General features: G+C 43.5%; 1 protein-coding gene across 2 annotated transcripts in view; it reads right to left on the bottom strand.

Moving 5' to 3' along the window:
• Positions 1-27411, bottom strand: part of SLC35F2 (solute carrier family 35 member F2) — a 140059-nt gene that overhangs the window by 24243 nt on the left and 88405 nt on the right. The gene's annotated exons all lie outside the window — the stretch shown is intronic.

The following is a 27411-nucleotide window of genomic DNA, read 5'->3' on the forward strand; positions in this document are numbered from 1 at the left end:
GGTGGTGTGGTGTTTAAGGGCACTGGACTCCCACATGGTTGACTGCGCTTTGAGTCCCAGACCTGGCAGTTCGCTTTCTCACTTTCCCTCTCTCTCTGTCCCTCTCTGGTCAAATTAAAATAAATAAATAAATAAAGTTAAATAAAATAATTCTTTAAAAAAAAAAGACAGTATCTCACCATGGTGTGTTCTTCCTGCCTCAGCCTCCCCAAATCACTGTGAGCACAGACACATGCCACTGCACCCAGCCTTTGGGTTGGACAGGGAATAGAACCTCGGCCCTATCATGTGGTTACAGCCTATGAAGTGCAGTATCTTAGCAGTATGTGCCACCACCATGGGCCCAATGTGTCCTGCTAACAGAGCTAGTATTAGAAAACTCCTGTTTTGGGGCCAGTAGGTAGTGTGGTGGTTAAGGGTACTGGATTTCTACATGGCTGACCACGGTTCGAGTCCCAAACCTGGTGGCTTGCTTTCTTGCTTTCCCTTTCTCTTTGTCACTCGCTGATGAAATTAAAAAATAATAACAACAAATAGAATGAAATAAATAAATAATCCTTTAAAAAAAAAAAAAAGAACGAAAGAAAACTCGTTTCAAAGCATCCTGCATATCATTGTGCTATCTTGAAAGAAGGAGCCTAGCCTAGACTCTGTCCTCCCAGTACTCACACTGCTTTCCCAAACATAACAGGGGAGTTGGATGTTCAAAGCATCAGGCACAAAAAAAATCTAATCAAGTAGCTCATAGCCTAATTGAGTTCAGAATATTTTCAATATCCCACAATGAACTTAAGAGCAATTATCAATTTGAAATAAATGCAAATAAGAAGTGGGGAAACACTAAATCCTGTTTACAGATTGACAAAATTCCTCCGGTAAGCTCCTATCTATATTCTAAAATAGCACACGGTTAAGCAAGCTGTCCTCCAACTATAAAGTATAACCATCTAAAAAAAAGGAGAGTCACGAGTATAGAGATTTAAAGTTACAGGAATGTACTTCTCTTGGCTCCAGATCATAATGATCTCATCGATAATGGAAGAACAAGAGAGCAAGGGTGAGTGAGAGCGAGAGAATGAGTCAGTACACAAGAGCTAGATAGATGAGAGAGGGCAGTGGGACGGCCTGAGGGCCAAAGACAGAAGAGAAACACTCAGACTTGCAGAGAAAGACACCAAAGGCCCCCAACCAATGCTTGTAACGTGGCTTCATATTCATATTGCATTTTACCACAAGGTCCTAGTTCATATGAATTCTGAACAGCAGGACTCTCTACACCATAACAAAACCTGTTCTTGTCTAGAGGAAGCTGCCAGAAGCCATGTGCACACAACTGCAGGATACATCCTGTCACGGTTTTCAAACGGAACTTCCACTGAGGTGAACTTCAATGGCAGGATATGGGTCAACTCCCAGACACATTTTCTGAGGTGGCACCACACGGTGGGAGCCAGGCCACCAGGAAGCATGGCAAACAGGAGTTATGAATGTGGGGGAGAGGGGGAAACACAGGTTTGAGATAGGCTGAGCGAGGTCACCTCCACCCATGTTATTGTTCAGGTAGATTCCACGAATGTAAGGATTTAAAGAATGAAAGAAGAAAAAAAATTGTAAGGCATTTTATTTTCCAATTTTTCTTCCAGGAAACCTAAAGTACCCATCTTAACATTCCTTCCGTTCCTGAACACATATTCATGCACGTGCTTTCCAATGAAACTATATCTTCATTTATTCAGTTGCCAAACTCCTTAGTCATGTGGTCACCAGAATTTGTTAGATGTTAATATGAAGGTTCTTCTTTTAAAAAGAATTATTTTATTTAACTTTGTTTATTTTATTTATTTTATTTTGACCAGAAAGGGAGAGAGCGAGAAAGACAGAAAATGAGAGAAAGTGAGAAACCAAGCTGCCAGGCCTGGGAACTGAACCACAGTTGGCCACGTGGGAGTCCAGCTCCTTAAACTGCCACACCATCTGCTGGTCCCAATATGAAAGTTCTTTAAAAAAACTCAGAGAAAATGGTTATTATGAGAAAACTATGGGGCCAGCTCCAAAGCTGAGTGGTTAAGAAATCTGGACCCCACATGGCCACAGCAGTTTGAGTCCTGGCTCCTGCTGTATGAGAAACAAGCCAAGCACATGTGCAAGCATGTCCCAAATCCTGATGGAATGGAAAAGTTGAGAAGGGATTGCAGCAGGACAGCACAGAACCTCATTAGGGGTGCTTTCTCTCTCCTTGTCTCTGGCAGCACATGTGCCCTTTGGCAATAAAAGAAATAAACTGAAGAATTATATATATATTTTTTATTTTAGAGAGAGAGATTTTTGCTATAGGGTGTACGTAGTCAACGGAGAGAGAGACAGAAAGTGAGAAATCACACCCTGGAGAGATGACCACACTGCAATCCCTTCTCCTCCATTCTCCTCTAGGGATTTTGGGCACAAGCACACATTAGCTTGGTGTGAGTTTTAAGCCACCTGGTCCGGGACTCAAACTGTGATCAACTACATGGGAGTCCAGTGACGGAACCATTATGCCATCTGCTCATTCCATAAACAATAGAATTCTAAAAAAAAAAAAAAAGAAAAAGAAAAAAAAAAGGAAGAAAGAAAACAATATGGATTTCAAAAAACAAGAAAAAATATGGATTTCAAGAGAAATTTTGCATCAAACAAAGTCTTTAATTCTATTTTCCCACAAACTCTTTGACATTCCCCTTGCATGTGCCTAGGAAAAACTTTACAGTTTTTTGAAGTTCATTTATGCATTTATTCTATGAGCAAGTAAGAGGGAAAGACAGGCACTTCTAACAAGGTCTTCATGCCATAATTCACCTGCCCCCCTGAGCCCCAGCTGGCCCTGGACCACGGGCACACGTATGCCAGGCATACTCGTAACGCTTTCGGGATGCAAACCTAGACCCTCCCCACGTGGGTCAGGCCTCACAGAGCATCCCATTTTACTGCTGTCCCACTAACTGGCCCTGGAATTTAGAATTTCAAAGACCCACATATTTCCCAGTCCCAGTCCCTCTCTCTTCTTCTCAGACCAGAAGGCAGGATGACATAAGGTGGGAGGTACTCTCACAAAATACCACAGCCCTGATTCAGAGCACGCACCACATTGCTGTGGTTCTTCCTTCCCCAGACTCTAAGCTCCAAGACAATGGTGAGGATGAAGACTCTGTAACTGCCTTGATTAACCCAGAGCCCAACACACAGGAAGTGTTTAAAGGACATCTGCTTGTCACCACTGAGCATCCTAAGGAGCTCTGTCTAGTTGATGAATCAAGCCTGACGACACAGAATCACAAAACTGGGAAAGTGTAAAAAGACTAGTTTCTGCAGGACCAGCTCCTTGGCACAATGGCAATACACTGGTCAAGGGATGCGAGATCCAACATGGAAACCACAGTTCTAATCCAAACCCTATCCACTTAAAACCCTCTGGGTACATACTTGAATGTCCAAGATCCAACAGGCTGGAGGACAGGAGGAAGGGGATGGCAGTTGAGGGTGCTCTCTCTTTCTCTCCCTCTCTCTAACTAGCAAGTACACATGCTCATGCTAGATTAAGAACAAAGAAAAAAAAGTTTTTCAATCAAAACTTGTTCATGTAGTCAAGAAGGCAGAGGACAGGGACCAGCAGATGACGTAATGGCTATGTCACTGGACTCCCATGTAGTTGACCATGGTTCGAGTCCCGGACCCGGTGGCTTAAACTCACACCAGGCGCATGTACGTGCATGCCCAAGACCCTGGGAGGAGAATGAAGGAGAAGGGATTACGGTGTGGCCATCCCCCCTGGGGGGTGATTTCTCACTTTCTGTCTCTGTTTCTGTCTGTCTTTCTGGTGTATGCATGTGCACTATAGCAAAAACCTCTCAAAAAAAAGAAAAGAAAAAAAAAAAAAAGGCAGAGGCCAGACTCTCTGGAGCTTTCCAGAGGATGAGACATTTGACCAAAGACCAGAGGGGTGAACAATTTCAGGAAGATCAAGACCAGAGGAATCTAATTTCTGATTAGATTCAAGGGTTTTATCTAATTTAAACACTAGTTTTATGTAATATATACATGAGACATAATGATGGAATCCATTAATTTCTTTAGTTCTTTTTCATTCGTAACTTCAAGTTAGATAGGTAATCCTCTACCTGGTTTTACATTTAAAAAAAATTCAATGGGGGGCCAGCGGGTGGTATGATGGTTAGGGACACTGGACTCCCACATGGCCAACTATGGTTCAAGTCCTGTTCCTGGAGGCTTGCTTTCTCTCTCTTTTGCTTTTCCTCTCCCTCTCCTCTCATTCTGTTCCTCTTTGGTCCAATCTAAATAAATAAATAAATAAAGTTAAATAAAATAGTTCTAAAAAAAAAAAATAGTGCTGGGACTGGCAGGTGGCATACATTGCTGGACTCCCACATGGCCAGTCCTGGTTTGAGTCCCAGACCTGGTGGCTTGAAACTCACACAGGTGGCCTGTGTGTGAGTGCCCAAAATCCCTGGAGGAGAGTAGAGGAGATAAGATTGTGGTGTGGACATTTTCCATGGGGGAGGAGGGTGACTGATTTCTCACTTTCTGTCTCTGTCTCTCCAGCAAGCGCATGTACCCTATAGCAAAAACCTCTCAAAAAAAAAAAAAAAAAAAGTCCAATGGCTTAAAAAAGCACTAAAAAGATGGGACCAGAGAAGGTGTAATGGTTATGTAGCTGGACTCCCATGTAGTCTACCACAATTCAAGTCCCAGACCAAGTGGCTTAAAACTCATGCGAGGCACAGGTGCATTCGTGCCCAAGATCTCCAAAGGAGAATGGAGGAGAAGGGATTGTGACGTGGACATTCCCCCGGGGGGTTGATTTCTCACTTTCTGTCTCTCTCTGTCTCCCTGGCGAGTGCACATGCCCTATAGCAAAAATCTCTTCAAAATAAAAAACCAAAACCCAAACAAACAAAAAACCATATATAGATATATATAAAAGCACTAATGTTAACATTTTAGCCCAGGCCGATTGAATCAGACTCTCAGGAGTTACAGTCCAAATATCAGCTGATTTTAAAAGCCTCCTAAATTAATCTACGGTGCAGTCAGGATGCAAATCATTAAATTATTCTCTCCTTTTTTTCTCTCTCATTTTTATTTGAAAAAAAAAAAAGAAAGAAAATGTTCCAAATGACTGATAAAATGCATAGTTTGAATGCAAATCACACACTTCTTTCTCTTTATGTCTCAATAAATTAGTGCTGCTAGGATGCATGTCGTCAGCTAACGGCAAGATTTATTATTAGAGCTAAGAGACTCCTATGGAGCAGCACAGCTACTGTGGGGAGATTTTAAAATCCATCACATCTGCCACCTGTAAATACCTTGTAGAGAATAACTTTCACCACATCTATAAAAACCTTATTATAAATTTGAAGAGACATCTTCATTAGGCTGAGTCCTCACACCTAGCACATAGGTAACCTAGTTTCTGTTTCTAGATCATTTTAAGTTATATTGGAAACAATCTCAAAAATAAATTATAAGTAGGCTTTTTTTTAATATAGTGAGTAGTGCTCTAGACAACCTGTTTTATTTCCATCTCTATAGGTCTATGATGCAAAAATTTAACCATTAATGTATCACCTAATCATTTTTTAAAGCTTTCTTCTTTTTTTTTTTGGAGAGGTTTTGCTATAGGCCGCGTGCACTCACCAGAAAGACGGAGAGACAGAGAGACAGAAAACTAAAAATCACCCCCCCCCCAGGGGGATGTCCACACGCAATCCCTTCTCCTCCATTCTCCTCTTGGGATCTTGGGCATGCATGCACACATGCCCGGTGTGAGTTTAAGCCACCGGGTCCGGGACTCAAACCACGGTCGACTACATGGCAGTCCAGCAACATGGCCATTATGCTAACTGCTGGTCCCATTTTTTTAAAACTATATTTATTGGGGCCAGCAGGTGGCATGGTGATTAAGAGCGCTGGACTCCCATATGGCTGACTGTGGTTTGAGTCCCCGACCTGTCGAGTTACTTTCTCACTTTCTCTCTCTCTTTTTCTCTCTCTCTCTCTCTCTCTGTCCCTCTCTGGTCAAATTAAAGTAAAATGAAATAAAATTAAGTTAAATAAAATAATTCTTTCAAAAATAAGCTTTATTTTACAGGTGAGAGAGACAGAGACACAGTAACCCCAAAAACATCCAGCCACTTCTCAAAATTTGCCCGAGGGCACATGCACTTGCCAGAGAGCGAGAGAGATAGAATGTGAGAAAGCACTCTCCGTGGAGGATGGCCATATCACAGTCCTTTCTCCTCCATCTCTCCCTTCTTTCAGGATTTTGAACATGCGCACATACACACACACACACACACACACACACACACACACGACCAGTATGTTTTTCAAGCTGTGAGTCAGCAAGTTGAACTGCGCAGTTGGGCACGTGTGATCCAGCCACCTTAACACCAAGCCACTGGCTGGCCCCTTACCTTGTATTTCACATAAGTTATAATTATGTAAAACAAAAATTAAGTTTTAAAAATATATATAAAATTAAAAATAGTCAGTAGTCATGAAGCTACTAAGGGAAGCCAAATCCCAGACAACAATCATGGTTCAAACAGCCAGCCTGGTTAGCTGGAAGTACACCTGGCCCATGAGTAAGTGCCCACCAACGGAGGACTGGAGGAAGGGGACTGCAGTGTGGCCAGATCCTGTGGAGTGTGCTCCTCTCTCTCTTTTGCCCCCTTTCTCATGCATGTGCACATGCTCTATCATGTATAAAGAAAAAAATTAAATAAATTGAAACTAGAGAGGCTCTCAATATTTTAAATTAGTGGCAACACCAAATAAAGAGAACTTATTTCAAGTGACTTCAAAGCATGCAAATTTAACAGCACGTTCCTAATAAAATATACTATAGGAACAAAAAGAACTATAAAATATCTTACACTGTTTGGAGGTAGTGTTGTGTAATTTGGGGACTGCATGTGCACAATGTAAAATAAAGCAAATTGGAAATTATATTGATGTATTGATTATTGGTACAGGCAAATGGGATGAAGATGTAAGATTGAAGAGGTTAAGTTTAAAATTCTACAGCCAGAACTTTCTTGAAAGTTACAATTAACTCATGAGATAGTTTACAGTTAAAAGAAATATGTACATTTCCTATCTCTGTCCACTGAAAAGCTCTGAAACAACCAACCTACTAATTATGAATACCCCTAAGTGCCTACATTATGGAATGTAAACACTATTTCTCACTAAAAAGAACTAGGGCTCCTTGGAGAATGGCTAATTTCAAACCTGAGGCAGAAAATGTAGAAAATAAGCCTGGAATATCTTGTCACACCAAATGGCAAGAAAAACATCAAAGAGTCATGACAAAAAGGACATTCTGAGCATCTGTAAGAATAACTGCAATGGGTGAAAACATCTCAAATATGTTTAATTCCATTTATTAACAGCAACACTAATTAAAAAAAAAAAACTCACTGGTCACCTTTGGAGGATGTTAGGGAATCAACTCCTATCTTGAAAACTGGTAAATACTGAATAACTAGAAAGAAGTGAGGCCAGCAGGTGGCATGGTGGTTAAGGTGCTGGACTGCCACATAGCTGACTGTGGTTCGAGTCTCGGACCTGGTGGCTTCAAAATCATGCTAGGCATGTCAGTGTCTATGTTCAAAATCCTGAGAGGAGAATGGAGGAGAAGGAATTACAGCGTAGCCATCCCCCTGGGGGGGTGACTTCTCACTTTCCCTCTCATTGGCGCATGTGTTCTCTCTCTCTCTCTCTCTCTCAAAGCACACTTGCCCTATGGCAAAAAACAAACAAACAAAAATTTCATAAAAAAAAAGGGCAACATTTATCCTGTCTCTTATATAAATAATATCTTAGAGTATGAAAACTCACCTGTGAGGGGATCAGCAGGTGGTGTGGTGGTTAGGGCACTAGAAACTTCCACATGGCCAAACACAGTTCGAGTCCCGAACATGTGTGTGTGTGTGTGTGTGTGTATCTGGTGAAATTAAAATAAATGACTAAATAAATTAAAAAAAAAAATTCACCCCCAAAGGGACCAGCAGTTAGCGTAATGGCTCTATCACTGGACTCCCACGTAGTCGACCGCGGTTCGCATCCCAGACCCGGTGGCTTAAAACTCACGCCGGGCACGTGTGCGTGCGTGCCCAAGATCCTGAGAGGAGAATGGAGGAGAAGGGATTGTGGCGTGGCCATCCTCCCTGGGGGTGATTTCTTGCTTTCTGTCTCTCTGTCTCTCTCTGTCTGTCTGGTGAGCGCACACACCCTACAGCAAAAAGAAAAACCTCTCAAAAAAAAAAAAAAGAAAAGAAAAAGAAAAATCACCCTCAAGAGGGGATGGTCATGCCATAATCCCTTTTCCTCCATTCTCCTCTTGGAATTTTGGGCACACATGCACATGTGCCCAGAGTGAGTTTTAAGCCACCGTGTCCGGGATTCAAACCATGGTCAACTACGTGGGAGTCCAGTGATGTAACCATTACTCCATCTACTGGTCCTTTACTTGTGTTGTTCTAAGCTGCTACACTTACAGTAATTTTTTATGATGCCAACACACTAAGTCAAATAAGGCATGTGGTACTTTAAAACGATACTTGAATCATAATATTGCAACTATTCAATTTCAATAAATATTCAAGATAATCATATCAAACAGCCTATTAAATAATGTAGGCAAAGCTAATCAAGATCTACCTCAGGTTCAGCTCTGTAGTGCAAAGGTTGAGCCCTGGGCGTGGGGACTGGAACCCATGTGGCCAACCATGGTTTGAGTCTTGATCCCACAGCCTTGAGGAACACACATGCATGTGCACATGTCAGAACCCTGACAGGATAGAGAAATGGAGGAACAAGGGTTGTAGTATGACTGTGCCCCAGCGGAGGGGGAGGCAGGGGTCTCTCTCTGGAGAGCACATGCACCCACCGGCAATTATAAAATAAAGTGCATAGTGATGGCCTCTAAATCCCTATGGCATTTTGGTTGTAACGCTCTTTTCCCATTTTCTACATTCTGCCTATAATGTTTTATGTGTTACACTGGCTTTACTAGGTTATAAATGCAGAAACTGGGGCCAGCCAGGTGACATGTAGTTAAGGTGCTGGATTCCACATGGCCAACCACACAGTTCAAGTCCCAGACATGGTAGCTTGAAAAACATGCCCGGTATGTGTGTGCATGCCCAAAATTCTGAGAGGAAAATGGAAGAGGAGGGACTGTGGCATGACCATTCCCTTGAGGTGTGCTTTCTTACTTTCCCTCTCTTTCTCTCTCTGTCTCTCTCTCTCTTTGGTGAGTATGCACATCCTACAGCAAGTTAAAATAAAAAATGCAGAAACTGTGTGATGGATACTTTTGCCCCTCCCTTTATGTACACATAGCCACACAGTATCTAGTTATGATAGTTAAGGTAATAATAATTGTGACACCTAATACTTAACTGTATGCTCTACGTAAGCACTGTTCTAACGATTTCATAGTCCTAATTCATTTCATCATCCCAATAATCCTATAAAATAAGTACTACTATTATTGCCATTTATCGATAAAGAAACTGAAGCACAGAGACATTAGGTGACTTGCCTCATATTGCACAGCTAGCAAACGAGAGAATCTGGAGAATGACTCAAGCAGTGTGGCTCCAGGGGCAGAGCTCCGCACTGATCCGTTACATTGCAAGTAGAACACTGGCATTTACTAGGAACTCGAAAGACTTCTTCTTTCTTCTCATTGCAACAAAAGAGAGGCTACTTAAAAACAATACCTGTGTGGTGCCAGCTGGTAGTGTGGTAGTTGAGGGGACTGGTTCCCATATGGCCAACCTAGTGATCTGAGGCCCAGCCGGCAGTTTGGGAAACACGCTGGGTGTGTGTGCATGTATGGGTGCATGCCCAAAATCCCAGGAGAAAAAAAGAAGAGAAGGGACTGAGGCATAGGCATCTCTCCTAAGGATGCTTTCTCACACTCCCTCTCACTGTGTGTCTCTCCAGGGAGTGTACATGCCCTACAGCAAAAATTAACTAAATAATTAATTGGAAAAAAAAAACTGTGTTGGGTGCCACACTAAGTGCTTTAATGTTTCACTTAAATTTCACAAAAGCTCTTGTGAGAGAGAGATTATTAGCACAATTATACTGTTGAAGAACTCAGATTTTGTTGTTCAGAAGTAACTGGGAACCAGCAGTTAGTGTAATGGCTATGTCGCTGGACTCCCACATAGTCGACCGCGGTTCGAGTCCCGGACCCGATGGCTTAAAACTCACGCCAGGCGCGTGTGCATGTGTGCCCAAGATCCTGAGAGGAGAATGGAGGAGAAGGGATTGCGGCGTGACCATCCCCCTGGGGGGGTGATTTCTCGCTTTCTGTCTCTCTGTCTCTCTCTGTCTGTCTGGCGAGCGCATGCGCCCTATAGCAAAAACCTCTCAAAAAAAAAAAAAAAAAAAGAAAGAAAGAAAGAAAGAATAAAAAAAAGTAACTCCCCCAATGTTAAAGAATTAGTAAGTCTATAGTTTTCCCATTCTCCACACTGCCTCCTGATAATAACAATAAACTACATAATATTGAGGATTATGACACTACACAGAGAGGTCAACTGATACAAACCATCCTGCAGTTCTAACAATGGGTGCTGATTAGCACCACTCATTTGATAATATGTTCTACAAATATTTTAATAAGAGTAGTCTGATGAAAATAAGGGAGAAGGCAGAAAAATCTACTGTGAGAGTTTCCCTTTGTCCTCCTATTTTTGCATACCTAAAATGAGAAAGCGTGAAACAAATTTTCATAATTACCTATTCTGTCTGGTCACATGTCAGAGGAACTTGAGTCATAGATTTCAGATTAGGAGGGAGGAGACAAATGGAGAGGCGGCACTGAACTGTGGGCAACATGTGGAGGACGTGGCCTCTGCCTCCAGGATCTGCCCTCTGCCCAGACTCCCCTAGGAGAATTCTAAGAGAAGCACCAATGTGGACATACTTCAGAAGACACTGGAGCTTCAGGGGAGCTGGAACTGTGGGTGCTGAGATGGAGACAGGGTAGGATTAAGAGGCTTGGGATTAAGAGTGGATAATAAACTCAGTACTGTTTCAGGAGTCTTGATTTACAGGAGTTTGAGTCTCTGAGACAGTCTCATAGTCCCCCCTCCACCCACTCCAGTCTGGCACAAGAATCAAGAACAAATCAACCATTCTCAACAGGCAGCCAAGAAGTCACATCCCGTGAAATTTTAAATTCTTAATACTGCCTGCCCACTGAAGCTGAATAGAGTTACGTAGTGCTTTATTTTTAACTATTGTACAACTTAAATTTACCTCCTTGCCAAATATCAAAACAAAAATAGTTTTCAAAGCTTGAGTTTTGTTTTGTTTTGTGTGATTTAAACTGTACAGTTGAATCCCTGGACAAAGATAATCAGCTGGCTTGCAGTTAGAAGAATGAAGCTAACAGCAAACAGAAAACCCAGACAGAGGGAGAATCCTGATGTGGCTTGGGTTTCTTGCTCTAGCATTCCCTGGTCTCCCTGTGGTTTGGCGGTGTAATCTTCCTGGATTCTGTAGAGTAATAAATCCTTTCTTTTCATATGTTGTTGGCAACTTGGATTTTTCTACAACCAGCCTAATGCACTGATCAAATACCAGCCAGACACCTGCAGAAAACAAGAGCTTAAACCTGATGTAGGAAGCTCCCGGGACCCAGTCCAGTAAAAGAAACAGGTATAGTAGGGAGACTTCTCGTGAGTCATACTATCCTTTCCAGCCTTTCAACACTCTGCATGCCTAAACCAGAAAAACTGTTGCACCCTTCACCTTAACCAGCTTCAATGCTCCTAATTTAATCCAGTCAACTCTTAATGCTCTCAAACTTTTCAAATGAACATCCACTCTCAGATAAGAAGTAGACAAGCTTTAGAGGGGAACCTGATGCAAGCCCCCAATTTTCCCAACTCTCAGGTGATACCTCTAAAATGTATGTAAATTACAATGCAGACAGAGCAATTTGCTTAATATAAGAATAATGTGCGGGAACCAGCAGTTAGCGTAATGGCTATGTCGCTGGACTCCCACGTAGTCGAACGCGGTTCGCGTCCTGGACCCGGTGGCTTACAACTCACGCCAGGCGCACGTGCGTGTGTGCCCAAGATCCCCAGAGGAGAATGGAGAAGGGATTGCGGTGTGACCATCCCCCTGGGGGGTGATTTCTCGCTTTCTGTCTCTCTGTCTGTCTGGCGAGCGCACGCGCCCTACAGCAAAAACCTCTCCAAAAAAAAAAAAAACCTATATAAAAATGAGAGCAAAGAAATGTTGAAAAGAAGACTCCAGATGATGATTATCTTTGGTCAGGGAGGAAGGGAGTGTGAAGAAGGGATCATCATTAGGTAAATAGAGTGAATTCTAGTTTTAGGGCTGGTGGTGGTTTTATGGGAACTTATTACATCAAAGAAAGTTAATTTGGCCATTCATAGATGAACAACCAGAGAGTGTCACAAGCCAGAGATTATGAGTTATCCACTTCCTTGCAACCGGAGTCTAAAAACTAACGCTCCAGGAAGATGTATTAGATTTATCGTGTAACTTTCTTGTTTGTTTTTGCTAGTGTGTGCACTCCCCAGAGAGAAGCAGAGAGAGGGAAAAATGAGAAATCACTGCACAGGGAGAATGGCTACACTGCCAACCCTTCTCCACTCTCCTTTGGGGATTTTGGGCACACACCTGGCATGACTTATAAGCCACGGGGTATGGGACTGGAACTGTAAAGCTGTCCGTGTGGACCCAATGTCTTAACATCCACACCACCTGCTGGCCCTATCATGTAACTCTGAACGCTCTCTGGCACCCCTTAGATACAAATAGCCTAGAGTCACTTGCCCAAGGTCTGTTTTTTTCTGTCTGCTGCCCATCTCACAAAAGGTTGAGAGCACCGGCTCTGAGACTAGACTGCCTAGCAGGGAATGGAGAAAAAGTTGATTGCATTCCTTGCTGCTCTGTGACTAATCCAGTTAGAGGAGATCACTTAACCTCTCTGTGCCTCGGCTGCCATGTAAGTCAGAAGGGGCTGGCAACAACAGCGTTACAACACTCACCAAAGGAAGCTACGGTGTGGGTTAAGTGAGCTAACGCACCTGAGGTCCAGGAATACTGTGGTTGCTTTAGTAAAGTAAACTTTACTCAGCAAAGATGGCTTTCATTTTTATCTCTCACTTGATACCACTGACAAAAACTTAGAAAATTCTCATCCCCTCAAGTATATCCTAAACTCTTCTGGAACAGGAATGTCCTCACTAAATCTCTGGGAAGGTTACTGCACCCACCTCAAGCTCTCAGTAATGGCTTGATGGACTAAAGGAAAAAAAAAAAAAAAAAGAAAGAAAGAAATTAGTTCCTTAAATATCTGGGTTTTGTTTTTAGGTGTTTTTGTTTCTTTCTTTGTTTGCCAGAAGTCATGTGTGTTTGCCAGACAGAGAAACAGAAAGAGGGGAAGAGGACGACAGCATCCCTGATGGGACAATGGTCACACCACAATTCCTTCTCCTCTATTTCTCTACCTGTCAGGATCTTTTAGCACACATGTGCCCAGTGAGTTTTTCCAGTTGCTGGGGCCAAGATTTGAACTGCACAGTCAATCAGGTAGGAGCGGATTCCCTTAACCACCAGGCCACAGGGCCAGTCTGAAATGCTTTATTTCTTATTTTTTATTTTTTTAAAGAAATGACTAAAGGGACCAGCAGATGACATAATGATTATGTTGCTGGACTCCCACATGGCTGACCGTGGTTCAAGTCCCCGACCCAGCAGTTTAAAACTCACGCCGTGTGTGTGTGTGTGCTTGTGTGCCCAAAACCCTGAGAGAAGAAGCGATTACAAAGTGGCCATCCCCCCGGAGGAGTGATTTCTCACTTCTGTCTCTCTGTCTCTCTGGTGAGCACACACCCCCGATAGCAAAAAAAAAAAAAAAAAGAAAAAAAGAAAAAAAAAATGACTACCAAGAAGCTTTAGATGTAATTGGTTTTTCATAGATTCTCTCCCTACATCAACATACATAACCAAATTTTTGTGACATATCACTTTGTCTAATGACTTTAATTACTATAGACTTCCGTGGCTATCCAAAATAAACACTGCAAAATCTGTAAACTAAAAGCTTTTATAATTCATAAAAATGAATACTATACAAATCTTTCTTTTATTTATTTTTTTTTTTGGAGAGGTTTTTACTATAGGGCGTGTGCGCTCGCCAGACAGACAGAAACAGACAGAGAGACAGAAAGCGAGAAATCACCCCCCAGGGGGGATGGCCATGCTGCAATCCCTTCTCCTCCATTCTCCTCCCGGGATCTTGGGCATGCACGCACATGCGCCCAGTGTGAGTTTTTTTTTGGAGAGGTTTTTGCTATAGGGCGCGTGCGCTCGCCAGACAAACAGAGAGAGACATAGAGAGAGAAAGCGAGAAATTACCCCCCAGGGAGGATGGTCACACCGCAATCCCTTCTCCTCCATTCTCCTCTTGGGATCTTGGGCACGCACGCACACGTGCCTGGCGTGAGTTTTAAGCCACCAGGTTCAGGACACGAACCGTGGTCGACTACGTGGGAGTCTAGTGACATAGCCATTATGCTAACTGCTGGTCCCTCCAAATCTTTATTAAGGGTCTGCTTATATTTTCACTGCAAGCAATTGTAAGAACCTGAATTATCTGGTTTCTACAGTGTTAATTATCATAATTTAAAAAGAACACAGACTTCCAGAGAGATGCTTGGTAACACAGAAATGTTAGGAAAACAGACTAATAATTCTCTTCACTGCCCCAAATATATTGTTGCCACTTTGCAAAATAATTAAAATTCATAATAATGATCCTGAATCATAAAGAAAATATACTGAGTGACTTTTACTTACGAAAGGAGAGTAGTCTCATATATTTATTTAGAATATGCCATTAAGAATTTAAATTAATGGGGACCAGCAGTTAGTGTAATGGCTATGTTGCTGGACTCCCATGTATTCGACCGCGGTTTGCGTCCCGGACCCGGTGGCTTAAAACTCACGCCGGGCGCGTGTGCGTGCGTGCCCAAGATCCCGAGAGGAGAATGGAGGAGAAGGGATTGCAGCGTGGCCATCCCCCCTGGGGGGTGATTTCTCGCTTTCTGTCTCTCTGTCTCTCTCTGTCTGTCTGGCGAGCACACACACCCTATAGCAAAAACCTCTCAAAAAAAAAAAAAAGAATTTAAATTAATGTTTATTTTTTCTTGGCAAAATCTCCAGGATTCGTTGCAAATGGCTCCACTAAGTAATTAAAAGGATTGGCCCACCCTAGAGTTGCTGAGTACAAACCAATTAAAGGTTTAAGAATTGCTGCCAAAAAGTATGAATAAATGAATTAGCAGAATTGAGTAAACCATTACATAAATAGTGCCAGTCAAGTGGATTTAAAAGTAAATTTTAATGCCTAAAAGAGTTTTAAGTTGGGGTTCAATAGGTGGTATGGTTGTTAAGGTGCTGGACTCCCACGTGCCCAGTTATGGTTTGAGTGCCAAGCACATGTGTATGCATGTTTAAAATCCTGAGAGGAGAATGGAGAAGAAGGGGTTGCAGTGTGGCCGTCCCCCTGGGAGGTAATTTCTCACTTTCGCTCTCTCTGTCTCTTTTCAGCAAGTACACTCACCTTACAGCAAAAACCTTAAAAAAAAAAAAAAAAGTTTTAGGTTAAGGCCAATCAGTGGCGGTGATTAAGGCATCTGGCTCTCATGTGGCCAACTACATGGTTCTAGTCCTGTACCTGGCAGCTTGAAAAACATGCCAGGCACATGTGTGTGCATGTCCAAAATCCCAAGAGGAGAATGGAGGAGAAAGGATTGTAGCATGGCCATCCCTCCAGGGAGTGACTTCTCACTTTCCACATCTCTCTCTCAATATTTGTTTCTCTGGTGAGCATGTGCGCCCAACAGCAAACAAAAATAAAAAGGTTTAAGTTATCTGAAAATTAACTTGTATGATAATCTTCATCAATAATGACATAAGAAAGTTTTTATAGCTTTTTAAAAAATGTTTACTTACTCCATGAATGAGAGAGAGAGACAGAGATCTAGTACCCGCAACAGGGTCTTAGCACCATGATTCACCCCAGCTTCGGCTAGCCCAGATCGTACACATTAGTGCACCTGGAGTACTCAGGGAGGTCTCCAACTTAACTAGTAATCCTTCCCATGTGGGATCACCTTAGAGAGCATCACATTTTACCACTGTGCCACTGCCCAGACCCTTTCATAGCTTTTTAATAACCTTATTAAAACATATAAGTAGGGAACCAGCAGTTAGCGTAATGGCTATGTCACTGGACTCCCACGTAGTTGACCGCGGTTCGCGTCCCGGACCCGGTGGCTTAAAACTCATGCCGGGCGCATGTGCGTGCATGCCCAAGATCCCGAGAGGAGAATGGAGGAGAAGGGATTGCGGCGTGACCATCCCCCCTGGGGAGTGATTTCTCACTTTCTGTCTCTCTGTCTCTCTCTGTCTGTCTGGCGAGTGCATGCGCCCTATAGTGAAAACCTCTCCAAAAAAAAAAACAAAACAAAACATGTAAGTAGTGGGGCCAGCAGATGGCATTGGGTTACATCGCTGGGCTCCCATATGGCTCACCGTGGTTCAAGTCCCGAACTTGGTGGCTTGAAACTCACACTGGATGCATATGCATGTGTGACCAAGATCCCCAGGAGGACAATGGAGAAGAGATTGTGCCATGGCTATCCCTCCTGGCGGGGGGTGGGGAGGTGATTTCTCGAATTGCCTCTCACTGTGTCTGTCTGTCTGTCTGTCTGTCTCTCTCTCTCTGGTGAGCGCACGCGCCCTATGTAAAAAACATACTTTAAAAAAAAAAATTTACAAGTAGTTTCCTGGGCAAGGAAATTTGCTTCTTCCACAGATAGAGTAATCTTCAAATATCTTGGAAAGCTCCTCTTCATAAATAGCCTAATTTTATTGCAGTCTTAATCCTTACATCTTATTTACCAAATCTTGTTGCAAATAGGTTCTGAATATTCCTAGAAATCAAATCTACCTCCAAATTGGGAAGGACTGCTGCCACTGCAGTTCTATGGCAAGCACACAGCTCTGCAGGGCCTTGAAAGGTGAGCTACAGTCTTGAACCTTCAGGCACTCTCCCAGGCGGGGGAGAATTATACTGAGGATACAGTATGGTCGGTGCAACAGCCAGAAAAGGTACCTACACAGTACAGAGCAGGGGCACCCAATCCAACATGCATGTGAAGAGGGACAGTAAGGAGTCAGGGAAAAAAACTTCCTGATGTGGTGTGTACAAAACCTTTAAGCGGCATGCAAAAAGGTCAAATAGCAAGAACATGCCAGAAAGGAACTACAGGAGGTGGGCCAGGGAAAGACAGTCTTATAGTGCAAGTTGAGATGCTTGAGCTCCCACAAAAAGACACATGATTCCACATAGATGAAGTATTGAGAGATGTGAAATGCATAGAAACAGAAAGCAGAATAGTGGTTGTCAGGCTAGGGGAGGCAGGATGCAGGTGTCAGCTCACAGGTACAGTCTCTTCGGGGATGAACAAGTTCTGGAAATGGATAGTGATGACGGGTGCACAACACTGTGACTACACTTACGCCCCTGAATTCTACACACAAAAATGGTTAAAATGGTGTATTTTATGTTATGTATATTTTACCATCATAAACACACGCACACTTTAAAAATCAATAAATTAATGTTCAGGTAAAGAAGAAGGAAAGGAGAATGGGGAAGAGCACTAGGAGCTTGAGCTCTGTCCAGTACCCAGAGGCTTTCAGACTTGTTTAATGCATAGATGCAGAACTTTTGCTTCAAACAACATTACTATAGACTAAATATTTGCACCCTCCCCAAATTCACAGGTTGAAACCTAATCCTCAATGTACTGGAGATAAGGCCCTTGAAGAGATTAGGCACTGAGAGTAGAATCTTTATGAGTGGGATTAATGCCCTCATAAAAAGACCCTAGAGCATTCACTCACTTCTTCCACTATGTGAACATACAGCCAGAACGTAGCAGTCTGAGTCAGGAAGCAGGCCCTCAGCAGGCACTTTGATCTTGGATTTCCCAGCCTCCCGTAGTGAGAAAAGTGTCTGTTGTTTATAAGCCACCCAGCCTATAGTATTGTTACTGCAGACAAAACAGACTAAGACAAAATTCTTGCATAAAAGCACAATTATATGGCCAGCCCCACAGCACAGTATTAGTTAAGCATAGTTTATCAGAAGCCAGATTCCACGTGGCTGACCATGGTTCAAATTCCAGCCCTGCAGCCTGAAAAGTGCTGGATATGTATCCATGTGCCCCAAATCCTGAGGAGAAGAAGAAATGAAGGACAAAGGATTGAGCCATGACAGTGCCTACTGAGGGCTTTCTCTCTCTCTTTCTTCTGATGAGTGCACATGCCCTCTGGCAATTAAAGGGACGGGGGTGGGGGGACGCCCAATTATGATACAGGCAATAGCAACATGCCCTGGTGGATAAGAGAGGCCAGCCCACAAGTCCACCAGCTCCTCGTTCCTATGTGTCTCCAGTGGTGAACTGAAGAAACCCCGGAGCTCTTCCAGTGTGCAAACCACTATTGCAGGTGATGGCAGGAGTCCTGAAAGGTTTCAGCCTGAACCTAATATGGTGAGATTTATGAAACAGTATCATATGTTTGCATCTTTTTCTTTTTAAGTTTATTTATTTATTTCTTCCATGAATAAGAGAGACAGCACCCCCAACAGGGTCTTGACACTGTGATCCAGCTCAGCTCCAGCCAGCCTTAACTCAAACAAAACTATCAGAGTTCTGTCTCTCACCAGCCATATGTCCTGGGCAAGCTACTTAACCTGCTCTCACAAATGGGATTAAAGAAAAACAACTTCTATAGGATTATTATAAGGATTGATGAAAGTAAATAAAGTAAAATAGCTAACACATGAGGAATTTTCACTTGATGACTGCTACTGAGACCTTTTTATTTTATTTGGCATCACTCTAGCTCTCACTGTAGCCAGATGATTGGGGGCGGGGATAGAGGGGTATGAATGGAAACTGCTGCGAGAGTTCAAATGAGAGATGAGAGAGACTTGAACGGAAGCAGTGACATCAGGCATTGAAGGAGAAGGTGGAACCCGGGAGTACATTGGGAGTGCCATCGGTATGGAGAATAAGCGCTGACAGCCACCTCCTCTTCCTGCAAATCCACCTGAAGGAAGGGGCAAAGAAAATCAGGAATACCCAAAGGTCGAGGGAGATCACATTTGTGGCAGAGAGTGGCCACAGGCTCAGTGGAGTGCATGATGGAGAACAGCCTTGAAGGAGAAGGTGGAACCCGGGAGTACATTGGGAGTGCCATCGGTATGGAGAATAAGCGCTGACAGCCACCTCCTCTTCCTGCAAATCCACCTGAAGGAAGGGGCAAAGAAAATCAGGAATACCCAAAGGTCGAGGGAGATCACATTTGTGGCAGAGAGTGGCCACAGGCTCAGTGGAGTGCATGATGGAGAACAGCCTTTAAATTCCTCTTTTCCCCCCCCCCCCCCACTGCATGAAGACAATTCCAGCCTACCCCTTTAGCAACTCCCGTCAGTGTTGAGAAATTAATAAAACAGCTTCAAGTTGTGCAGCCAGCAATCATTCCTCCACCCACCCACTCCAGAGTTCCCTGGCTAAAGAACTAACAACCTAGAGACGCTGTAGCCTCTTCCTTCTTACAGAGCAGCTTGTAGGAACAGCCTAAAAGGAGGAGCACTGAACAGCAAGCAATAGTGGTTCTGTGGTGCACAAGGTTCCTCCACCCTTCCCCTCTCCTCCACCTAAAATCATGCAGAGGGACTCAGATTCAGGCATGACCATCGGCTCTTCTTCAGTATGTGAGGGGAATGATTTAAGAATGCTCATCTCAGTGTTATTGTGGAGGCTAGGAGTTGGAGATTATCTGGGACCATGGAACCACAAGATACTCTCAGATAGTTAGAAACAGTAGCCTAGGGATCAGCTGATGGTGTAATGGTTATGTTGCTAGACTCCCACATAGTTGACCATGGTTCAAGTCCTGGACCCAGCAGCTTAAAACTCATGCTGGGTGTGTGTGTGTGCAAGTCCAAAATCCTGAGAGGATAATGAAGGAGAAGGGATTATGGCATGGTCATCCCTCCTGGGGGGTGATTTCTCGCTTTCTGTCTCTATGTCTCTATCTGTCTGGCGAGTGCACGCGCCCTATAGCGAAAACATCTCAAAAAAAAAAATAGTTACAAAAGCAAAGAAAATGAAAGAAAAGAAACAGACAGCCTAGATCAATGGTTTTCAAACAGGGGTAATTCTGTCCCCCAGCAGACACTTGGCCATGTCTGGAGACACCTTTGTCACAAATGGAGAGGCGGGTGGTGGGGAAGGGGATATACTAGCAGTTATTAGGTAGGGGTCAGGAATGCTGTCACATCCTACAATGTACAGGACAGTACCACTCCCCCCAACAAAGAATTATCCAACCTGAAAAGTCAAACCTGATACTGAAAAATACTGACTATATTTAAAAACAAACAAACAAACAAAACATGACTGGGCCTCAAATGTCTAGTGCTAATTGAATTTTAAAAGGGGGGGGGGCAAGCCTGTGGCCCGATGATTACAGAGCTGGATCCCAGATGATCAACCATGCAGTTAGAGTCCTGGACCCGGCAGTATGAGAAACAGATTAAGATGTGCGTGCATGCCAAAAATCCTGAAAGAAGTGAGAGATAGAGAAGAGACTGGCATGACCACTCCAGTTCCCCATGGGGGCAGGAGGTGGTGTTTTCTTGCTTTCTCTCTAACTCTCTCTCTCTCTGGAGAGCTGTGCTCTCTGGCAAATTAAAAAGAGAGAGATGCTTTTTAAAAAAAGAGAGCGAGAGGGAACCAGCAGTTAGCATAATGGCTATGTTGCTGGACTCCCACGTAGTCGACCGCGGTTCGTGTCCCGGACCCGGTGGCTTAAAACTCACGCCGGGCGCGTGTGCGTGCGTGCCCAAGATCCTGAGAGGAGAATGGAGGAGAAGGGATTGCAGCGTGACCATCCCCCCTGGGGAGTGATTTCTCGCTTTCTGTCTCTCTGTCTGTCTGGCGAGCGCACGCGCCCTACAGTAAAAATCTCTCAAAAAAAAAAAAAAAAGAGAGAGCGAGAGAGAGATGTGATCTTTTTTTACAATTTCTGTTTGAAATTAGAGATTCATTCAGCCTTGCACCTGATACTTATTATGTATCAGTTGCAAATTACAATCAGCGTATAGAATGATGAACAAAACCAGGTATGATTCCTGATCCTAGAAGCCACTGGAAGAGACAGATACTAAGTAAATAATTTCTCAGTAAAAAGAGGAAAAGGGAGGATCGGCCTGTAGCGCAGTGGTTGGTCCCTGTGCATGGGGAGCTAGATCCCACATGACCAACTACAATTCGAATTCCAGCCTCAGGGGCTTGAAAAACATGCCAGTGCATGTGCATGTTCACGCGGGCCCAAAGCCTGATGGAATGGAGAAGCGAAGGACTGCAGTGTGACCACAACCCACTAGGGGGGTGCTTTCTCTCTTTCTCTGGCAAGCCCATTTGCCCTTTGGCAATTGAATAAAAGGGGGGGGGGCTGTGAAGGGAGGAGAACTGCACACAGGCCAAAAACAAGTCCCTCACTTTGCATTTCTGCTTAGATAACTCTACAGGAGGATAGTATCCCGCAGGGCTATGTACCAGTTTAGCACCTGTGCTATGCTCACAGTGGATACTCAGGAGCTTGCTGCATGAATACATAAAGACTGTATTGTTGAATCCACTTAAGTGACACCCTCACAAATGTCTGGACCTTGTGCTTTGAAAGGAAGAAACCCAAGTGAATGGAGAAAACAAAGGACCAGCCAGGCCTGTCGCTAGATAATAAGGAATGCATGTGTAGAATGGTTGACTACTGACATACCACCTTCACACCAAGCTACTTGCAATCCCTTAACCAAAACACTCTGTGGGTCTTGCAAGCCTGGATTACCCTTTCTCATCTAGCACAACTGGAAAACCCTCACTCTTGGTCACTCCTCTCTCAAGCTCTCTAGCCCTATGTCACTCTGGTGGACTTGACCTCTGCCCTCTCTGCCATCAGTGCACTCTGCTCTTCTATGTTATGTATAACTTCTTGCCGTAATTTGATTATGAGCTATCTTGAGACAGAAACTAAATCCTATTCACTGTTATAGCCAGACAGACTTGTCCAGATCCTAGAACATTATAAATGTTCAAGATGTGGTGAATAAAAGAATAAACCGTGCCCAGTACTGTGTTACAAAAGGGCTATGATAAAATCTAAGCTCTCATAAAGCTTACTGGCAGTCCAGCAGGTGATGTGGAGGTAAAGGTGGTTGGATCCCACGTGGTTGACTGGGTTGAGTCTGGAACCCAGCAGCTTGAAAAACATGCCAGGCCTGTGTGCCTGTGTACTCAAAATCACGAGAGAATGGAGGAGAAGGGATTGTGGTGTGCTCATCCTCCCTGAGGGTGATTTCTAACTCTCTCTCTCTGTCTCTCTCTCTCTCTCTGGCAAGCACACACACCCTATAGCAAAAACTTAAAAACAAACAAAACTTACTGGCTTATTTGATGGGAAAATATAGATAAATGCAATAATAATTGAAGTTTTTGCTAGAGATATAAAGTTGATGGTTGTTATAAAAATGTACATTTTTAAATATATCAATAAATTAAGATCTATGTTTGAGATGTAATTTGCCTATATATTGTATATAATTAAATAATAAATATCTTTAGATACTCCTGGAAATCCATGGCCTCAATTTGTCATTTGAGTTGATAGGAAAAAACGACAGATGTTGACATTATCAGCAGAGTCCACTCAGGACATGTGGTGTTCCTTATCATTAAATTGTTTGGGACATAGTAAGTGCTCAATCAACTTTTATTGAATGAGTGATCTGGTATTCTTAATCATAGAGAAAAGCTGTTTATACAAGGAGACATGTATATCAGGAGTTGGCTTACCTTTTCATAATAAAAACCAGCTCTAGACCCTAAACGTCCCCCTACATTTAGCACCTCGTTGCCATCTGCCTCTCTTCGGTAAAAGGAGTAGAAAAAAGCTGTACAATTACAAACGATCCCTCTGTGTCCTCACCATATGGTGATAAAACATAATATCCATTCACCTACCTCTCTCCATGCCCCATGGTTCCCTGACCATAGCTGGGGATGCACAGAGCGCAACTCAAACTTGGAAGATGAATCTGTTTCTTTTTTAGAATTATTTAGTTTATTTTATTATTATTAAATTTGTTACAGGTTATGTGAACTCACCAGAGAGAGAGAGAAAGTAGGCCTGCGAGGTCTGGGACTTGAACTGTGAACAGCCACGTTACCTGCTGGCCCCAGAAGACAAGTTCTAATAACAGAATCTGCCTGATAAATTGCAATTTTATGGTTGCTATCTAACAAGGAAAACCACAATCCAGAATCCAAGCACCTGGGTGACTGCAGGAGGCCAAACTGAAACCTTAATGAGCAAAAGAGCCCAGTCAATCAAAGAAGAATGTTCAGCCCAAGACTCCTGGAATAGAGACCAACAAAGGTAAGAGTTCAGAGTGTAACAGAATGGAAAGGAAACCTCGAAAGCTATTGTCATCCCTCAGTCATTAAATCATGCATCCATTCTTTCATTCATTTGTGAGCTAAGGGTTGTGAGAGATATAAATATGAAGAAGACATGGCTCCTGCTGTTAAGAAACTTTGTCCATGGGGCCGGCAGGTATTATGATGGCTAAAGGTGCTGGATTTCCACATGGCTGACTGCACTTCGAGTCCTAGACCTGGCGGTTAGCTTTCTCACTTTTCTTCTCTTTTTTGGTCTCTCTCTCTCTGGTCAAATTAAAAAAATAATAATAATAGGGGCCAGCAGGTGGCATGGTGGTTGAGGCAGCTGGACTCCCACATGGCTGACCCCAGTTCAAGTCTTGGATCTGACAGCTTACTTTCTCACTTTTCTTCTCTTTTTTGGTCTCTCTCTCTCTGGTCAACTTCAAAAAATAAATAAAATAATGACAATGAATAGAATTAAATAATTCTTTAAAAATAATAACAGTAACAAATGGAAATAAATAAATGTTTAAAAAAAGAATCTTTGTCCACTGGGAATATAAAATGCCCATAAATACCTATCACACAAATAAAATGAAAAGCACTCAAGGAGGTACCAAAAACAGCACAGAGATAGAAGAAATCTCATTATTTGGGAGGCTACCAAACACTTCTGACTGTAAGACATACCAGGATTCTGAAAATACGATAACATTAGGAGAAAAAATTAACTGCTAATCTTATTACATCTTGCTAAATTGACATCTGCTATCTCTGTCTAGCCTTGGGGCCACTGGCATCTCCCGGAGCAATCACCACATGGTCCAGGAATTGAAAACTGACAGAGACAACTACCCCTTGGAGAGCACTGAAATGAGCTCATTATATTGTGAAGGTATTAAGATAACATTTACAGTGAACCAGCAGTTAGCATAATGGCTATGTCGCTGGATTTCCACGTAGTCGACCGCGGTTCGTGTCCTGAACCCGGGGGCTTAGAACTCATGCCAGGGGCGTGTGCGTACGTGCCCAAGATCCCGAGAGGAGAATGGAGGAGAAGGGATTGCGGCGTGACCATCCCCCCTGGGGGGTGATTTCTCGCTTTCTGTCTCTCTGTTTCTGTCTGTCTGGCAAGCGCACACGCCCTATAGCGAAAACCTCTCAAAAAAAAAAAAAGATAACATTTACATAAATAAATAAAACTAATTTTAGAAAAGACTTAAGCCAGTTACTGAAGTGATCGGGCACCAAGTTTGACTCCTGGTAAGTTTAGAAGAAGTAATGGGACCAGAACAGAGACCCACAGACACAAATGTACTCTGCATTTGGGGTATCTTACTCTTCTTCATGCTACTCACCAGCACAAAGACCCTCACCGCAGGCAGCCCCTTGACTTGGACCTCCAAAACCAGAAGTCGAATCAACGTCTAATTCTCTTAAATTACCCAGACATGGGTATTATCTGTTATTAGCAACCAAACAGACTAGAACACCCAACCAGGATTTGAGTCTACAATCTGCCTTGAAGCCATTACGTTACACTACCTCCCAGATATCATGACATTCACACCGCAGGCTACAAGGTGACTTTTAGCCAACTTTCCCCTTTAAACACCTGTATCTATTTTAAACTATACTTATTTATATGGCAAAAATGCATACGTCTTTATTGATCTTGTTCTGAAAATGGCATGGCTTTCAGGACACAGATTTCACAATCTTTAAAGGGGAATTTGCTTTGTTAATATGAAAGGGGGCCAGCAGGTAGGGTAGTGGTTAAGATGCTAGACTGTCATGTGGTAGACCACAGTTCGAGTCCCAAACTCAGCAGCTTGTGTGTATTTGTGCATTTCCAAAATCTCAAGAGGAAAATGAAGAAGGGATTGCCTGGCCATTCCCCCCTAGGGGGTGTATTCTTGCTTTCAGTCTCTCTGTCTCTCACATTCTCTCTGGTGAGTGCACATATCTTATAGCATAAATCTTTCTTAAAAAAACAAACAAACAAACAAAATCATATGCCTAGTTCATGAGCTGCTAGTGGCCCAAAATAGTTAAGGTGCAGTTTATAGGCTAGGGCTCAGCGGACAGGCCATCGTACTGCCTTGGGCAAACTGCTTAGCTGCCTTTGTTTCTCCACCTGCAAGGTGGGTATTGCAGTAGTGCCATCTCCTAAAGTGGTGATGAATTTATATGACATTGAAGCAGTGAAACAGGAGCACCTCCCTTTTGAATTCTTTTCTATATTGAAAATGTGTCTTCTCCTTTTGCCTAGAGTAAGCAGAGTGATTAATACACCGTGTCTTTGCTAAATAATCCAAAGCTCCCAACCCTAAAATGTTCCTTAGGGAATTAACCATCACTGGAGAGACTCCTTGCCCTGAGGCATGAAGACCACCAAGATTTCATTGTGTTTAACCAAAGGTCTAGAGATTATGAACTGATCTGACTTCTACAAAGGTTTAGGCAGAAGCCTCTCAGCTCCTTCCCACTCCTCAATAATTACTGCTCCTGGGGCCAGGCAGGTGGTGTGATGGTTAAGGGTGCTGGACTCCTACATGGCCCACTGTGGTTCGAGTCCCAGACCTGGCAGCTTGATTTCTCACTCCCCCACCCCTCGGTCGATCTCTCTTTCTGTCCCTCTCTGGTTAATTTTTTTTTTTTTAAAGTGAATAAATAAAGTTAAGGGACCAGCAGGTGATTAGGTGGTTAAGGCGCTGGACACTCCCACATGGCCGACTGCAGTTCAAATACCGGATCTGGTGGCTTGCTTTCTCACTTTCCCTCTCTCTCTCTGTATCTCTCTCTGGTCAAATTAAAATAAATGAATGAATAAAATTAAATAATTTTTTAAATAAAGTTAAAATAATTCTTTAAAAAAAAAAAGAAAAAAATTATTACTGCTCCTGCCACGTCAACCCAAACATGTTTCTTTGCCTTTATAAATCCCCTTCTCCCTACACTGGAGCTGCGAAGTTGTGAGAGACATGAGTGCCCAGTATGCCGCTGGCTTAATCAATAAACTCCAATAAATTTGGCTGTGTCTGGATGTCCTCTCATTTCTCGCTGATTAGACTATAACATAGCCAAACGCGGTACCTGACAGAGTGAATGCTCTTTAAGTGGCTTTCATTATTTAGATTTGTGTTATGTTTATTTCCAGAAGGCAAGTCCTCCAGTCTCCACAGAAATGCTTTTCCCAGGGTCGCTGCCAACCACTTAATATTTCTTCCTATTTCCCACAGGGCACAGTGACACAGAAGCAGGCTTCCCTGGAACCCAGTCCTGGGGGTGGCCATGTCACCTCACTCAGGCCTCGCTGGCTCTGCAATTCCGCCCCGGGCAGAGGCGCAGGACTTAACCCGGATTTTTCACTTGGGTGAACTCAAGTTACCTGCGGATACCGGACCCCGTCTGACGGGCTTGGCAGTAGAAGAAATGCGGGCCCCGGCGGGCGGCAGGTGGTGGAGCTCACCCACCTGCCAAGCCCGAGGGTGAGCACTCCTCCTTCGCAGCATCCCTGGGGATTTCGTTCCCTTCTCGCCAGGCCGCCACCGGGACTGCCTTAACAGTGTCGACGCGGCGAAATCTTCCCAAATCCATTGCCACGATCTCTGAGAGAGCGCCAAGGGAGGTGAGCGAAGCGCTTCAGGAAGCCAGGTGAAGCGCAACATCCCTGGTGCGCGAGTTAAGCGCCCTGAACCAAAGTCCGCGCAGCCGCCACCTTGGTCTCCCGCTCGGGCCGCCGAAGCGAGGGCTC

This window comes from Tupaia chinensis, unplaced genomic scaffold (genome assembly GCF_000334495.1).
Source record: "Tupaia chinensis unplaced genomic scaffold, TupChi_1.0 Scaffold000311_2, whole genome shotgun sequence".
Taxonomy (NCBI): domain Eukaryota; kingdom Metazoa; phylum Chordata; class Mammalia; order Scandentia; family Tupaiidae; genus Tupaia; species Tupaia belangeri.